Below are 19,194 nucleotides of genomic sequence, written 5' to 3'. Positions count from 1 at the left end.
AATCATTTATCACAAGAGTGCCGGTACCAAATTCTTTGGTAACTCTGTAGATGTGAAATGTATACCGATAAGCATATATAAATAACTGAGGATCTGTATACCACGACATAGTTACTCGATTCGTTAACGGAAAATTGAGAGTTGATGGAGATAATGAAAGAAATTAACTGAACCTAGCTAGGTTGTGAAAGAAAAGAGTGATGATGTTAAAATTTTCTTATCTCCTAATTGATTAAGATATACTCAAAAACTGATATGTATCAGCAAAACTCTAGGTGTATATATATAGGTGAGAAACAAAGAAATGTATTACATTTTTTGTGTATTCACATCGAAGAGTTGTTAACAGTTTATATCACGACAAACTTCCTATGCAGCTCAACAATTAGACTAATGTCAAGTACTTCCTCCGTTCCTTTTTAATAGGCTGGTTTTGTTTTTTGAGAAAATTAATGAAGTTAAGAGAACTAATCATTGAAAGTGGTCCTCATGACACTTGTCAATAAAAAAAGTGAAGTGAAATGGTCCCCGTAACACTTGTCAGCAAAAGAAGTAAACTGAAATGGTCCCCATGTAACTTGTCAGCAAAAGAAGTAAAGTGAAAAGTGGTCCCAGAAAAATAAAGTAACATTTGACTTTCCTAATTAGAAAAGATTTGTTTGATAATCTTGATGAATCAGTGTGATTAACTGTGAAGTTTGGAAACAATCTATCATTCCAGTTATGGGAAAAGGAAGGATTGGAATTGTTCTGAAAAATGGTGTAAAAACATATATTATGGATGTGTTTTATGTACCAGGTTTGCAACAAAATCTTTTGAGTATGGGTCAATTGTCTGAAAGAGGTTATTCTATGAACATCTTTAATGGTGTTTGTACAATTCGAGATCGTTTTAGAAGACTTATTACAAGAGTGCAGATGACTAAGAATAGATTGTTTTCTTTGAATATTTAGTATCAAAAGGAAAGCTGTTATAGTAGCAATGTTCATGATGATTCTTGGTTATGACATAAAAGGATGGGACATGTAAACTTTAACAGTTTGCAAACTTTAGCAAAGAAGGAGATGGTGTCAGGCTTACCCTTTATTAAGGTACCGGAATCAAGATGTGAAAATTGCATCTTTGGAAAGCAGCACAGAGATCCATTCCCAGTCAACAAAGCTAGAAAAGCTGATCAACAATTGGAGATTGTTTATAGTGATCTGTGTGGTCCTATTGAAGTAACTTCACATGGAGGTAATAATTATTTTATAACTTTCATTGATGATTTTAGTAGAAAAACATGGGTTTATTTGCTTAAACAAAAGAGTGATGCATTTCAAGCTTTTAGAAGTTTCAAAGCTTATGCTGAGAGACAAATTGGTAAGAGTATCAAGATCTTGAGAACTGATAGAGGTAAAGAATATACTGTTGTTGACAAGTTTATGAAAGAGCATGGCATTCAGCATCAACTAACTGCAAGATATACACTACAACAGAATGGAGTTGCAGAGAGGAAGAATAGAACCATAATGGAGATGACAAGAACTATAAGAAGAAAAAAAGATTTGCGAAAAAGTTTTTGGGGTTATGCAGTTGACACAGCTGTGTATTTACTCAACAAATGTCCTACAAATAGTTTGAACAACATAACACCAGAAGAAGCTTGGAGAGGTGTAAGACCAAGTGTAAGATATCTGAAATTTTTTGGGTGTATTGCATATGCACATGTACCCAAAGAACTAAGAAAGAAATTGGATGACAAGAGTGAGAAGTGTATCCTTGTTGGTTATAATTCAGTAACCAAAGGATATAAATTATACAATCCAGAAGCAGGAAAAGTGTTTACAAGTAGAGATGTGATCTTTTATGAAGATTCAAAATGAAACTGGAATAATGGATCAACAACTAATGTTGATCCATATAACAATGGATAAACAAGGAATGTTGATCCACATAATATTGGATCAACAAGGAATGTTGATCCACCTGTTGCTGTCAGAACAGTTCCAGTTGAAGTTGAAGAAGGAGTGCAGATTCAAGATAATGTTGAAGAGCAACATGAAGAAGCAAGAACAGAAACAGTACAACAACAAGAAACTACAAGACCAAGAAGAAAATATATCATACCTGCTAGGTTGAATGATTGTGTTGTATCAAGAGATGATGAAGATACTGATGATGAAGTAGTGAATTTTGCACTATTTGGAGATTGTGATCCTGTAACTTATGAAGAAGCATCAAAAGAACAAGGTTGGATTCAAGCTATGAATGAAGAACTGAAGTCAATTGAGAAGAATGATACATGGGAACTAACAAAACTTCCACCAGGGAATAAACCCATAGGTGTTAAGTGGGTTTATAAAACAAAATACAAGTCACATGGTGAAGTGGATAGACAGGAAGCAAGGTTAGTTGCTAAGGGATATAGACAAAGACTGGGAGTAGATTACTCAGAAGTATTTGCACCAGTTGCAAGACTAGATACAGTAAGAATGATAATTGCATTAGATGCACAAAAGGAGTGGAATATTTTTCAGATGGATGTGAAGTCAGCATTTTTGAATGGAGTATTGGAAGAATAAGTTTATATTGAGAAACCAGCTGGTTACATTATGGAGGGGAAGGAGAATGAAGTATACAAGCTAAACAAAGCTTTGTATGGTTTGAAACAAGCACCAAGAGCTTGGTATACAAGAATAGATTCCTATTTCATTAAGAAAGGATTTACAAGATGTCCACATGAGCATACTTTGTATTTAAAAGCTGATACTCTTGGCAATCACATCATAGTGTGTCTATATGTGGATGATCTTATATTTACTAGAAATAGTTCTGAGATGATTAATGAATTCAGGGAGGATATGGTGAAGGAGTTTGAGATGACAGATCTTGGTTTAATGTCATATTTTCTTGGCATAGAGGTACAGCAAACTGAAAATGGAATTTTCATCAATCAGCAAAGATATGCAGACGGAATACTAAAGTGTTTCAAGATGGATAATTGTAATCCAATCTTAACACCAGTAGAAGAGAGCTTGAAGTTGACAAGAGAAGGTTCAGGAGAACTTGTAAATTCAGCAGAATTTAAAGGTCTTGTTGGATGTCTTAGATATCTGACTTCTACAAGACCTGACATCATGTATGCAGTTGGATTGGTTAGCATATTTATGGAAGAACCAAGACAATCACATTTACAAGCTGCAAAACGTATTCTGAGATATGTTAGAGGTACAACCAGTATGAGAATTCTCTATAATGTTTCAGAAGATCCAAAACTAGTTGGTTTTACTGATAGTGATTGGGCTGGTGATACAGAAGGAAGAAGAAGTACATCAGGTTATGGATTTCAGTTAGGAACTGGTTTTTTCTCTTGGTCATCAAAGAAACAGCAAGTTCTTGCATTATCTACAATAGAAGCTGAGTATATAGATGCTAGCAACTGTGCTACACAAGTTGTATGGCTAAGAATGATGCTGAAGTCATTGTTTCAAGAACAGAAGACACCAACAACAATAGTTTGTGACAACAAGTCTACAATTTCATTAACTAAGAATCAAATGCTTCATGGAAGGAGTAAGCACATTGATATTAAGTATCATTACATTAGAGAGCTTGTCAGTAACAAGGAGATAGCTGTGGAGTTTTTTGACAGTGAAGAGAAAGTAGCAGATATTTTCACCAAGTCTTTGAAGTCTAACACTTTCATTTACTTGCATGGAAAGTTGGGAATGATTAGCAAAGAGTATCTTGGTTTAAGGGAGGATGTTGAGAAGTAAACCAGGATACTATGAAGAAGATAGAAGAGGTCAACAATGTGTGTTGATACAGTATGAAGAAAGTGATATGGATCAACAGTATGTGTTGATCCAGTATAGTATGGATCAACTGGATAGTTGACATGAAGTGGATGGATCAACAAGAGTTGTTGATCCACGATACGTTTTTAGAAGTTTACTTGGGTTACAAGTAATACCTATTTTAAGAATTTTTTTACGTGAGAATTGTCTAGAAGTTTCTTGTTAGAGTTTGTTTTTGATTAGGAAAGTCTTTTTACTTAAGAGTCAAGTCTGTGAGTCATATAAATAGGCTGTTGAGCCATGAAAAGGAACACATCAATTGAAGAGAATTTGTTTGAATTAAGTTTTATGTTATTTCATTAAGTCTTTGATATCAGATTTTCTACACTTGAGCCTAGACTTGTTCTTTCTCCTCCAATTACGCATAATACATCATCACCTTCACGCATGATTTTAAGTTTTAATACGCACCGCACCGTTCAGTCCACCAAATTAACTTATACTACAAATATATTATGTGTCTTAGCTGCCCCACCTGAAAAGTTAATTAATATTTCCTAATCCTTCAATATATTGTTAAGAATTTTTTTCATAAATCTTTGTGATCACTACACTGTCCAATTCATGCATGCGCGTCTGGCTAACTATTAGTGCTAATTAGAGTTGTCTGGACACCTATTTAATAAACCACTTGAATAAAAATCTAAGAAAAAAATGTTGGTCTATAGGGACTAGATTATCAATGGCATTGTAATTGTGGGGACAAAACATCACACAAGATAAAGATGCAACTTCGCCCTAATCAAAACAATCTTAAGTACGAAAATATATTAATTACCACGAAGTAAGTAGACGAATAACCACGCGATAATCGTAAATTTCCCAACATAGCACAGAGAGAAGTGAGAAAAAAATTGAAACACTCAAAAAATCAGAACTACATTTTGATTAAACTTCTGTTAACTATTTTATCTCAACACTAAATAACGTGCAACATGAGTCCCTGTGTAATAGGACACTAACAACATAGCCACAACTCCTAGCTAATAGGAATATCCAACTTCTATATTGCCCGTTCGACAATTCCTAAATACTAGGACTAGACCACCGCTTTCATACGTCCCTAATAGAACACGTTTAACACTTCCTAGTTATTAGGACTATAAATTCAATTAACCAAATTTGATAAATAACGACTAATTTAAATTCTGACATACTAAATATGTTTGGATTACAATTCCAACACCTTCACTTAATTCAAATACGTTCAATTCATCATTTTTCTTTTTTGCATTGCACCATCCATTAACTTCGTAGATCTGCAAAAACCGCCATCATCGTATATATCAGGAACATTTTTAATCTGCCACCATCATCATCATCATACCATCATCATTCATCATCATCATACATCATCGTCGTCACGGTCTTCATCATCATTAGAAGTTGATCAACATCCATCATCATTTCAACGATCCTAACATGTTATGTAAATTAAATATTTGCACCTTCATATATTATTTTTTCATGCTAAGCAAAATATCTTAGAAACCCTCTACATATTTTAAACAAAATATCTTTTCTTCGTAAAAAATTTTCATCATCAAAATCAATTTTTTTCTTCAATTTTTTTTCCTCATCATAATAATTTTTCTTCATCACTCATAAACAAAACATGTAACTGCTGGAAATCCATTAGTACACCCAAATAAGAAACAAATCAGATCTAAGACATGGCCAATATTTTGGATGAGAAATTCTTTATTAATCAACTGCTCGAGATAATGAAAGTACAAGTTTCTGGATACAAGAAACCCTAATCTCACACTCTAAGCAAGACTATTCCTCTCCCAAAATTTCCGACCCTTCTTACATTGCCCAAGAGTCTTTATTTATAGACCATCCAATCATAATGGAATACAACTCATTTTACTTCGCCTAATCGTCGTCAGGTTCTCGTGGAGGTGCTTTATACTTTGCCCAGACCATTTTTCATAAATTTTTTCCCTTTCTTTCGCTGACAACTTTGGAAGTTTGTCGGGACAACTGGCTCCTTTCTTGTTTGACAATTTACTGACTTCGCAGATTAACTTTCCAGCTAAGTAACCTTACTTCGCCCATCTGATTTCTTGACTGTTAGCTTGTTGGGTACTCCAATTGTTCCTTTATGCTTTAGGTCTTCTTTGTGAATTATTTCGCTTTGGGATGCTCTCTCGCGTATAGACTTTCTTACTTTGTGTCATTACATCGGTGATAAGGCGGTTCTGAAAGTCACTGATTGGGATCTCGGGGAACGATGCAGAATCTTTTAATGAAATTCGTCAGACCTATTTCGTGTCTTCCCGCGCGACCACGTGGCGAGTATATTTTATGTACCCACAAAACAAACATCAAAAAATTCATAACAATTTTCTTTTTGAAACTCTTTTTCTTGGTAACTCTCTTTCAACCTCTCTTCCCGGCAGAGGAGTGAGAGAGAGATTGAAAAACTCAAAAAATCAAAACTAAATTCTGATCAAACTTCTGCATATTGATTTACATTAGTGATGCCTTTTATAGGCTTACAATAAGACTTCTGTTAACTATTTTGTCTCAGCACTACATAACGTGCAACATGAGTCCCTTATAATAGGACACTAATTTTGAGCGTCTCATTTTGAGTGTTAAATCTCACTTAGTCGGGCTTATACTATTTTTGTTTCTGCTTGCCAACTTTGAATTGATGATTGGACTAAGTAATCAGTCCAACTCTCAAATTTTAAATCTAAAACAACAGAACAAGTACCTTTTATGAATTATAACCGTACCATTATATACACATATGATATCTATGGTTAACTGGAAATGAAGTGGCTAATTATTGAGTGTCAATTTCATGATTCGTGGAACTTAGGATTAATTTAGAGCTCATACGGGAAATCGCGACATGATCATATACTTATACGTAGGCGTAGTAATTATCACCAAATTTTTATTTAACCACCTTCAACTTGCATCTTACGATCAGCCTGGTGTTTGGAATCCGTATTGAGATTCATTGACAAGATTCTGATTGGTTTTATTAGTTTGTTAAAGAAAAAGAAATGATGTATTAGATGTCGTCTACAGTTAAGAAGAAAAATTAACGCAATGTCTCCATATCTTTCTTTGTGACATTGTTCTCCTCCATTAGGTATCTGAAACACTTGCCCCTAAAACTTGTAATGAGGAATTGTGGATCTACTGACTGATATTGCGATTTATTTTATGTACGTTTTTGTGTGCTAACTGAAATTGGGACTTTTTTGGTCTTTTATCATCTGGGTGGCTATGGCAGTTTTTGGCTTCCGTTTCTCAACGTTACTGCATAGTGTATACTGACTAGAATTCTGTTCCTATTGGTAGTTTCTTATGATTGATTATCAATGTTTCTATTAAGATACTTCTTTTTTGTTTATCGATGCAGTGTCACGACATGAATGCCGGAATGAGACTCCTCAAATCTCATTGGATGATGATATCAGTGACCTGAGTTCGAAACTCGCCAGCATCAAATTTTTTACCGATCAAAAAAAAAAAAGGTATGAAATAAGATCAATGCGTCTCCTGCTAATAATTCTAATGCTGATTGGAAGACTTGTGCGCAGTAGCCCATAATGCAGTTGCAACGGGCTCCAAATCCTACATGGATGTTCCAACCTTTTCGGTCAGTTAGTGGTGATGTGAAATATTTAAAATTGTATGTAACAGATGTGTGTTGACGATGATTTTACTCATATACTGTGACAATTATCTCATGATTTAACTCATCTCGTGATTTACTCATATAAAATGTTTATGTTCTTTCAGTAGGGTCAGCAAAAAATCTGAATAAAAAGCTTAATTAGTAGTACAAGACCTACAGGTCCATGTACACCCGATGGCATAATTTACTCAGAGAAATTTGGTTCTAGATGACATCTAACAGAGAAAACCCCTTCCCGTTGCGTAGCACGGGTTTCTTTCTAGTTAAGAATTAAGGATGAGAGTCAGACATATCCTACGCAAACTCGCACGGTACTGAGTTACTCAACGACAAACATAAACTTAAGAAGTCTTCAATTGGAGCAACCCATTGTTGCTTGAATCATAATCAGGTTGTAAGATTTGCAACAGTTACCTCGAGAATACTATACTCTTAACGAAAATATATCATGGGTACTTGAGAGATCAGCGCAGAACGAGGCTCATGGTAGCTAGATACGTCAAAAGAATTGAAATTTTTGTCGCAGCAATTATTTACCGATACATGCCAGCAATAACAGCAATATGCTCTGTTCAATTACGTCAGGGGAGATGGCAAAGATTGAGAACAATGAGAATCAGCTCCAAGCAAGACCTTCACTTTTTGGTAACAATGAGAATCAGCTCCAAATAGCCATTGTTCTTCGGTCATCATTTAATGTAGTTTCTCTCCTTCTCAGATATCGACCCTCACCTTTTAGGTGCATCTACTTCTGACTCATTGATTTTGTGCTGAAAACTAAGATTGAAGACAATAATTAACAATCTAGATAGAATTGCAACATTCATGAACTTGCATGATATCCTTTTATGCCTTAATGAGAAAGTTGATCGAGGGTATGCATAACTTATTTTATTTTGGAGTACATAATTTTATATTTGAGAGTATTCCCCTTATGGGAAACATACTAAGAAATATAGTTCTGCGACAGAAATTAAGTTCATATACTATATACATTTCCGTTACATGATACGTTAATTTTTCAAATATAAAGAAATTGTAGGAGTTAAATATCACACACGTTAATAACTACGTGAAGTGAGGAATAGAACCTATGCGAGGAGTGTCGCACACAACAAATTGAGATGACATGTCAGACGATGTCAGCAAAGTCAAGAATAATGTATGAAGAATTATGCGAAGTTGTAAGTTATGCGAAGATGAGCGATTGTATATGAGCGAATGTGTCGCATAATGATCCCGAAAATAAAGGGATTATTAGCTGTCATCCACTATGTAAAATCTTATATAAAGGAGAGAGTCATTATTTCTGGAAAGTAAGTCTTGGTTTAGAAATAGGGAGAGAGAGAAAGTGAATTTAGGTCTCAAGTTGAATTGTTGTAAGACTTGGATCGATTTTGTAAGCAATCTTAATCTTCAATCAATAAAGCAATAGTTCATTATGATCACTTAGAGATTAGATTAGATCAAGTGGATTGTAGTTGTAAGATTTCTTACAACTACATTTTTAGCTCTAGAAAAGAGCTTTGGATGCTAATTCCTGATAGTATATCATAGTTTTGAAGGAAAAAAGTGAGATCTAAAAATTTAGAAATGGTAAGGATCGAATCCTGTTGTTGAACAAGGAATGACAACTAGAAGAAGTCACAGACTTGTTGAACGAAGACGACTTACAAATCTTGAGCAACAAGAGGAAAGAATGGAAGGACATCAAAAAACAGAAATTTCAATTAGATCTCAGCCAGAACAAGGACAGAATAACAATATAGATTATGATAGAGTGAGTCTCCATACTGCGATGACGAATTCTACAGACGAAGGACAAAGAACTGGGAACGTTGAACCAATTACAGCGAGTGAAGGAAATATGACGATTACAGAGCTTAGACAAAAATGAATAAATGAAAGAAAGGGAGAAGAAGAGAAGCGTGCGAATTTAATCCGTCAAAATGATGATTTACGAGAAGAGAATCTTAGATTACAAGAACAAAGGTCAAGGAGTGCTACACGCTCAAGGTCAAGATCCAGTAGGAGTTCTTCCCGACAGAGCCAATCTAATCGAAGAAATGATAGGAGAAGGCAACATATAAAAGTCACTGAAGAAAACTTGCAAGAAGATGGAAATTTGGAAGATCAAAGGGAAAGGAGACGTGTAATTGACTTAGCAACTAATCGATATGAACACGCACGCGAACTTCTTCTTCGTGCAAATACTAATTGTGAAAGGGAAGAAGAGGATCCAAAGCAAGGAAAAATGCTATTACATGGTAGAGAAATGTTGAGAGACGAATATGAGCGCGAACGAGAGATTTCCCATGCGAGAGGTAGACAGAGAAGAAGGGAAGAATTAGAAGAAAGATAATTACAAAGCGGATTGCGTCATATTGATAATCGAGTAAGGGGACGCGAGCGTCATCACATAGATGATATAGTTCAAGGTCGAGTTACACCACAAGAAAGAGAAATATCAAGACATCGATATGATCGCACAAGCAATGAAGAAAGACATCGATAGAGTACAAATTGAAACAAATACTGAAAGGCGTAGGCGAAGAAGAGAGGAAGCTGAACAACAGGAGATACAAGAGGCAATACGCCAAAACAATCATGAGAATAGATTGAGACAGGCAAGATTAAAAAGACCCATGCGAGAGGATTTGGATCAATCATTAAGTGAAGAAATTCTTAAGGAGATGGCAGAATTAAGAGAAATGATGACTACAAAGAGAAATGATGGAAGAAGACAACTAGAGGAAGCAGTGGAGGAAGCTGGAAAAACTTCTTTTAAAAAAGAAATTCAAAGAGCACCGATACCATCTAAGTGCAGTTTACCGGTATTTACAAGTATATTTGACGGAAGCGCATGTACGATACAACATGTGAAAGCTTATTCTAGATGTTTATTGCAGTGGGAAATTATGATGCAGTAATGTGCAAATATTTTGCTGCAAGTCTAGCAGGAGAAGCTTTGAAATGGTTTGAAGGCCTACCTGTAGAATCCATTGGTTCATTTCATCATCTACAAAATGTCTTTTTGGGGCAATACATAAGTAATAATCTATCAAGACCAGGGATTGAGACTGCATTCGGACTTCGGAGAAGAACAAATGAGAGTTTGCGTCATCTAACGACTCGTTGGAGAACAATGTGTAGTGAAATGGGAAGACGGGTGGATGAGCGAAATCTTATTCTCGCATTCATTAATGCTCTCTTTGCAACAGACCTATTATATACCCAAATTTTCAGAGTAAAGGATACAATCACAATGTCGGAACTGCGCGAATTTCAAGAATAATATATAGCACTCGAAGAAAAGCAAAGAGACATGGAATCTTACCCAGTTGCAATATCTGATTCGAAAGGTGGAAATACAAGTTTACTTCCGAGGCTCACAAATTCTGTTGCGAGTACATCGCAAGGTAATCAAGGAAGGAGTAATGCTGAAATGGAACAAAAGTTAGTGGCTATGGGCAGTGCAGATCAAGCAGAGTTTGATAAAGAGTACAGAGACAAGCAACTTCAAAAATATGGAGGTACTGATACAATTCAACCAGGAAGCTCTGTAGGAAAACAAACACATTATAACAAGAAAGCTGGAAGAATAGTATGGGAACAAGTAAATATGCCAAAGTTGAACACTACACTGGATAAAGTATGGGAAGCTTCTCTCCTAATGGATGATATTCCAGAACCACATAATGCATGCGAATATCCACCACCGGGGAGGAGGAGTAAAAAATTTTGTGTCTATCATAGATTCCACGGTCACACAACAAGTAATTGCATAAATGTGAGGAAGATTATATTGCGAATGGTCGAGCAAGGGAAGTTGGACCATTTCTTACTGAATCATCCAAGAAATTTACCACCACCTCAAGGAAATAAATATGCAAAGGAGGACAAGAGTACATTTGTTATTGAAGTGGGAGCTAAGGCAAAGAATCTATATTGTAACTCGATCATACATTCGTTCAAAAACATAGAAGATTTTCATGATAATGTCTTAAGTCGAATATATGCAAGAGATGCTGAAGGAAGGGAAATTTTCAACCTGGAAAAAATATCATCTTTGAAAGACTGGCAAAGGCATAAAATCTCGTTCAGCGCAGATGAAATACCAGAAGGAAAAACATCACATGAGTGCCCATTGGTGGTGAGATTGGGAATAATCCAAAACTGTTAGAAGAAGATGACGAAGAAAATTAGAAAAACACCTGGGCGATAAATAGAATTATTATAGACACTGGAAGTTCTGTGGATATTCTATTTTACCACACATATAAAACAATGGGTGGAAGAGATGATGAGTTGATCCCTTCAACATACAAAATCTATGGTTTTAGTAGTTCTGCGAACAAAACAAAAGGGGAGGTGACTATGCGAATTCTTCTACAAAGCTTACCAACAGATATCACATTCTGTGTAGTAGATGTTGAATCACCATATAATGCTCTCATTGGAAGACCATGGCTGCATGGTATACTCGCTATTGCATCAGTATTTCATAGGTGCATCAAATTTCCTTTACCTCAGGGTGTTTGAATTATAAGAGGGGACACGGTTGAAAGGAAAAATTGTCAAGAAATTGATGTCGATAGATGCGAAGCAAGAGAATCCAAGAGAAGGAATTGGAAAAAGTATGCAGCAGATAGTCAGAGAGCAGAGAGATTAATGGTTGATGTTTGATGTGGTGTACAAAGTTGAGAAACAAGTATGCGAAGTGCTGGAATTTATTATATGGGAATGTTTAAAATCAAGAATCATCATGAGGAAGAGAAACAAACTAGGTGGAGATAAAATAGTAGAAGAAATCAATAATGGCAGCAACATAAATGGATAATAAAAGATGAAGACGAATAGCAACAAGGGAGAGAAGCTAGGTGGAGACAAAATATCAAAAGGTGGAAGGCACAATGACTTTCGCACAATACCAATTGAATGGTCATAAACATATGCGAATTTATGAAGATTCAAAAGTGAAGAAAAAAAATGCGTACAATGAATGTGTATGATTTTCTTTGAGCAAGGTGATTCAATAAAAACATTTATGTACTAGAGTTGTACAAGTTAAAAGATTGGAATGAGAAACTTTAGTTTCATATGGTAAATCCATAATAAGAAAACACAAAGAGAAATCTTTATAATAAGACCTTTATAAAAGGCTACAGAAAATGATATTTATTATCAGATTGGCTAAGAATCCAAATATGGCGTGCACCCTAGTTCGCTCATATGCAAGAGGCAAAATATTAAGACCTATCACACGTCGTAATTGGAAAGACCTAGAAGGCATGACTCAAGGGAAGGCTACACCGACCCCGGAACTTGAGTTGTGGAGATAATTTGGGGTGAGAATAAAACGATGATGCCCATTCGGGAGAGATACCTTAAACTTTCACTCTAAGATAACAATCTTAAATTGAGAAACTAAGGTGAGAAAGGCTCTCCTAAGGAGTGCAGAAACTCGATCAGGGCGCCGAGGTACACGGTTGAGTCAAAAGTGCTCGGGGCGTCTGGAGCGTACCTTGCCACTCTTGACAAGTCCTGACTATGATGCACTCGGTCCGAAGATACCCCACCTAGGGTGCAATCTTGCTGCCATAAACCCTATAGGTAGTGCATGCGAGATTGCGAAATCAACTGGTTGTTGAAAAGCCAGATGGGAAGAGCCATAATCTTAACCAGATAGAGGTAAGCTTCCTTGAAAGGGCAATCAGTGGGGAAGATAAGGACGACACCCTCCATTAGGGAGTTGAATTGTGTCAAAAGACGTAAATATCATAAGGCTTTTACTCATGGGAGTATTAAGACTTGAGATATTTATGCGACAAACCTGAAGAGGAAATAATACAAGCGAAAAATATAAGACGAGATCAATGAGTCGATATACTAAAATGCAAAGACCGCCTGCGATCTCGTCGCACAAAAATGTGGCAAGATAAGACCTTTACATAGGAAGGCAAAAATAAGACCTCCTAGATAATACAAGAAAATAAATTAATTATAATGTTCGCACCAATAAAATTTCTTGGTGCCAAATTAATTTTTGGTTTATCAAAATATGCCAAATAACATGAGGCAAGAATGGGAATGCAAAGGAAGTGTTATTTTCCCCATTTTGATAAGTCTCACATGCATATGAAGAAGTCATACATATGAAGCGAAGGAAAGAAAAATCATATTAAAAAGATGAAAACTGAATTTACAAGAATTTACAAGTATATTACAACAAGAAGAAGCAATCAATTTTCATCTTCTTCATTTCGCCCAGAATCAGAATCACTAATTTCTTCTTCAGAATCTTCTTTTCCAATAGTAACTTGGATATCACGAATGGGTACATTTTCAGGAATCGCTGAAAAATTGTATTTCGACAAAGGAATACCATTTTCTAGAAAAACTCTTTTAACAGCAACCTCACGAGAACGATTAGCATCGTTACTGTTGTTCTGGACTAAGTTAAACCAATTTTGTTTCAATTGCCGATACTTTGAGTTACGAGCAGATAATTCTTCTTCCCTAGCATCCAAGCGAGTTTCTAGCTCTGACATTCTCTTTTGATATTCCTTCTCTTTCTCTGCGAAACATCAACAAAAGAGTTAAGATAACATACAATTATTCTTATAAAATATGAATGAAGATCAAAGAACAACAAATGACCTTCATAATTGGAAATTATGTCTGCGACCAGTGTAGAATGCTCAGTTTGAAGGCTAACATTTACACCTAAATTATTTCTAGCATCGTTCAGAACTCTAGCAGCCCACTAAAATTCGGCTTCGCTTTTTATAAGGAGTTGAGATCGAATTAAATTTATTTCCTCAATAAGAATGTCTCTCTCACGACAAGATGAATCACGTTCTATCTTAACCTCAATAATGGATTCTTGAAATTTTTCTAGTGCTTTCACACCCCTAAAGGAGACTTCATCTTTCTCAATGATAAGTTTGTTCTTCTTCGCCTCCAATACTTGGATTGCTTCACTTTCCTCATAAACACGTCGTTTAAAATTATTGGCAGTGGACAATGCATTTTTATGGCGTTCTCTAAGGGTAATATATTTACATCTTGATTCTTCCAAGCTAAGATTTTCAAATCCTCGTGTAGGATAATTATTTAAAGAGGAATTGAGGTGTTCTAAAAGAGTTTCAGCATCAGGAAGGTTAGCCGCTTCATCTGAAAGGTTATACAGGTCTCCGAAAAGAGTTAAGTAAGAAGTGTGAATGATCGCATAAAAGAAAAGGAGTGAGAAAATATGAGTTGCATACCAATGAGTTCCTTATTTCTTTCTCGAGCTTGGAGAACAAATTGAGAAATAGTTAAATTCTCATTTTTGAGTTTTGTATTATCGCATGCAAGATTCGCATTCACATCCGATAGAATATATTTATCATGTTTCAGTTTGGAATTCTCATCCTGCAACCTGCGAAGTTTTCTTTCATTGTCTAAATAAATCGCATAACATATGCGGGCACTATGCGAAAATAAAAGCATCATAAGTAAAAGAAGGAATAATAAGGAAAGGATAAAAGGCAAATGTTGCAGAATATTACCAAGCCATTCATCGCAAATTGAAAATCTGGGTTTATCACAGAGGCAGCTCCACATAGAGATCGATCCCCCCAATCAGAAGCAGTACAGATCTTTGAGACCATCTTGAAGGCACGATCCGTTTCATCATCCCCAAGAGTAGCAAGAGCATCTCCATAAAAAAGATCAGACAACTTCTTTTGATACGAATCAATATCTCTTCCTCAGAAACAAAAGTATCTCTATCTGAATATTCTGAACTTGAAGAAGAATCATACCTCGCACGCTTTCTAGAGACATCATCTTTCAACGAGGTTTTCTTGGATTCAGTTTTTGATGCGCGTTTCTTAAGAGTGCTCTTGCTTTTGCCTAAAGTTTTGTCGTTCAAATAATTCACCTACGCGAATAATCCAGATAAGAAACAGAGGCAACAATATTGTTAAAAATAGAAAGTGTGTTTCTTACTTCCTTATTCTGCGAAGATGATACTTTGCGCGAAGTACTGACCTTTTTGGCATTCTGCAAAAAAAGAAGAAATAAGATATAAGAAGGAAAGTTACGAGAACTGACAAATTTGATTAAGAGGGTTACATAACGCAACTTTTTTTTCCTCATTTTCGAGTAATTTAAATTCCCAAGGATGGTAAAGAGGGAAATCTTCGGGCAGAGGATTGTCATAACCATCCGTAGCTCTACCAGATATTAAGGACCCTTCCAAGATAACAGGGAAATGAAGCCAACTAGATTCATTGGATTTGCGAGCAAAGCGATTAGAATTTGAATTCCAATCAACGTCGCGCATATTCTTTTTATCTTCAGCGATACCATCTACTCTCCTTATGCGAACAGCCCACTTAGTCACATTACTCTTCATAATAGCGACGTAATAATTCTTAAAGAAATTATCAAGAGTATACTCAGCAGGATCTATAATTTTATCGCGATGATCCTCTTTTCGCACTTCATCAGGATAAGAATTTCCAAGACCATATGCACGACGAGCATACTCTAATGGTATCCTGATAACATCACCACTCAACTGAAATATTCCTCGTGTGAATCTCTCATCAGCAAGAATTTTATAGAAAAGATGAATCTCAGGATTAAGGAATTGGTAAGAATTGAAGTTGACCTAACGAAACGATGATTCTTCGGTTATTCCATTGCTCAGATTTGATTAGATCAAGATTAAGTTTGGATGAGAAATTACATGAAGAAGGAAGAGAGAGTTCATAACCCCTCTGATGGAAGTCAGTTTTCACTTTGTTAAATTCGATCTCCATCTTTTTACCAGCAGGAGCCATTAAAGAATGGGAATGAAGAATATGAATTTGCAGAGAAGGTGAAGAAGAATGAAGGAGATAAAAGCAGTAAGACAGAAGAGAATATATAGGAAAGAGCGACCCGTTTTTCAACATTTACTCTCATTAATGCGAAGAAATGAACGGATAAAAAAATTACGGTTAAAAGAGACGTGTCAAAAGATGAGTGGTTAAAAGGACACGCGTATATAAGGGGAGCTTGAAATATGGAAAATTGTCGGCAAAGTAAAATGAAAAAAGACAAGCATGTGCGATTTGCAAGAGGAGAATTTCTTACATCGTTCACCCTGAAGAATAAGCAACATGAGAAGAGGAAAATGTAGGATTTAAATATCTCACACGTTAATAACTACGCGAATTGATGAATATAACCTACGCGAGGAGTGTCGCACACAACAAATTGAGATGACATGTCAGACGATGTCAGCAAAGTCACGAGTAATGTGTGAAGAATTATGCGAAGTTGTAAGTTATGCGAAGATGAGCGATTGTATATGAGCGAATGTGTCGCATAATGATCCCGAAAATAAAGGGATTATTAGCTGTCATCCACTATGTAAAATCCAATATAAAGGAGAGAGTCATTATTTCTGGAAAGTAACTCTTTGTTAAGAAATAGGGAGAGAGAGAAAGTGAATTTAGGTCTCAAGTTGAATTGTTGTAAGACTTGGATCGATTTTGTAAGCAATCTTAAACTTCAATAAATAAAGCAATAGTTCATTATGGTCACTTAGAGATTAGATTATATCAAGTGGAGTGTATTTGTAAGATTTCTTACAACTACAAAAATAACAGCAAAAAAGATCTCGGTATCAAGGAACTACTGAGTGCCTCTTTTATGGGCATTGCGGAATCATACCAGAAGCCCGAGAACTTTCATAGAGTTTTAAATGATACAAAATGAATTGGGACATGTAGTTGCAGGAAATCCCACAACTACACCCGTTGAACAATCTATAGAATAAGCTATGAAGTCATAATGAAGAACACTTATAAGAATTTTATTAAGTTTTAGAAATCAATAGAAATAAAGAAGATAAAACCATAACTTGGGGAGCAAATAACTTTCTTTCTCATAAAGTTCTACCTCAACTCTCAAAAAGATCTCTCCCCCAGCACAATGGTAGTTGGTCATATATATAGGAGTTTAGATAGTGGAGGACAGCTAATAAAGCCCCTATTTTCGGATCTAACGTGCGATGTTCTCGCACGCTTATGTTGGGTCTTCTCGCACGTGTTCTTTAACTTCGCACAGTTTCCACACTTTACTCGTGACTTTATGACGTCATCAGTTTCGTCATATGGAATATGCCGTGTGCGAGTGAGTTCGCCCCCTTATAATGATACCACTTCGCGTGATAACTACGTGTGCGATATTTAACCCCTACATTTTGCATCTTCTCTTAGCGATCTTTGTCGAAGAAAGAGCGATGAGAGAAATTTATCTTAGTCACTTTCGCACCTTTACATATCATTTGACGCACCCTCTTAACTTTTCATATTCCTTGACTGACAATACTCCTGGATCTCGGACTTAACTTCTCTATGTGTCGCTCTCATCATCTTATCTTTGGACACGTCGCGATTGATCCATGCAACTATCGATTCACATCTTCTGACCCATTAATGCCTCATAAAAGTGGATCTCGAAAGAAGTAAATAAAATCCTTTATATATCCCCTTTCGTTTTCATCTTCTTCTTTTTACTCTTTCTTTCCTCTCTGCAACTTTTATTTTCTTACTGCTACTATTTTTATGATTGATCTTGATCCTTCTTATTTCACACTTTTCTTTTTACCATATCTTTTGCCTTTCCCCCTCGGTCCAACTTCCGCTTTAAACTCCCATTTACTGTCTTTGTCTCGTCTTCTTGATCATCTTGATCATCCTGATTATCTTGATCATCTTTTCGTATTTATATTCCCCTTATATAAGAACAACAATGGGGCACAAGGAAGGGTGGAAAATGGTTCAAGACTTTGAGAGACTTGAAGTTGAACTCAGAGATGCAGGTTTTAAATTATCTGCTCCTCCTTTACCATGACCTACTTTGACGCTTAACCCTAAATGGTTTGAGAATGATCAATGGAATGATCAAAAAATCATCATCTCCGTGGGGCAACTTCTCGCTGGTCTCCCTATTCCTCTTTTGGACCCGCGAATTCCTCTGTTTTATAAAATTTTATCTCATGAGAATTTTAAGCGTACGATTTTTCAGTTGAGTGGGGATGCTATCAGGATCATGGTGGAGTTCGCTCGCCGTGCGGCTGGATTAGAATCCCTTTACCCTAGAGAACACAAGAATGAAGCGTATGCTGATCTGGAAATTATTCCTTTTGACTATACTGTTGAGATCTTCTTCGCTAACTACGAAGTTGTGATTATAAAGAGTGAATCATCCCGCTGGGCTGTTCGTCTGGAGAGGAAAGATGGCATCGCGGAGAATGAAAGGATTATATGAGATGTTGATTTTTACGATAAGACTAACCGCACCGCACGAAAATATAATGACAATCACTGGGATGTTTATCCCGTCCTTCTTGAGGGTCCTTACATTACTGGTTTTGGTGTTGATAAGCCGGTAAATCCTCTCCCTGAGGGTTTTTATGCTTGTTCCCCTTGGGAGTTCAATTGGACTGAGAGAAAGGTTGTGGTAGACTATTCTAAGCTTCGCTTGTTTACCAATTTTCCTTTATTTATTTTCTTTCTTTTTGTTTCATTAGTTTTCTTATCTTCAGATTTCCAAGTTGTAGAAATATTTTAAGGCTCACGGAAGGCAAGGCACACTGGAAGCGCTACGTTCGATCACTGATGAAGTAAGAAATATTTTTATTCAAA

Source organism: Papaver somniferum, chromosome 5, assembly GCF_003573695.1.
Source record: "Papaver somniferum cultivar HN1 chromosome 5, ASM357369v1, whole genome shotgun sequence".
Taxonomy (NCBI): domain Eukaryota; kingdom Viridiplantae; phylum Streptophyta; class Magnoliopsida; order Ranunculales; family Papaveraceae; genus Papaver; species Papaver somniferum.
Note: the sequence above shows the minus strand (reverse complement) of the source record.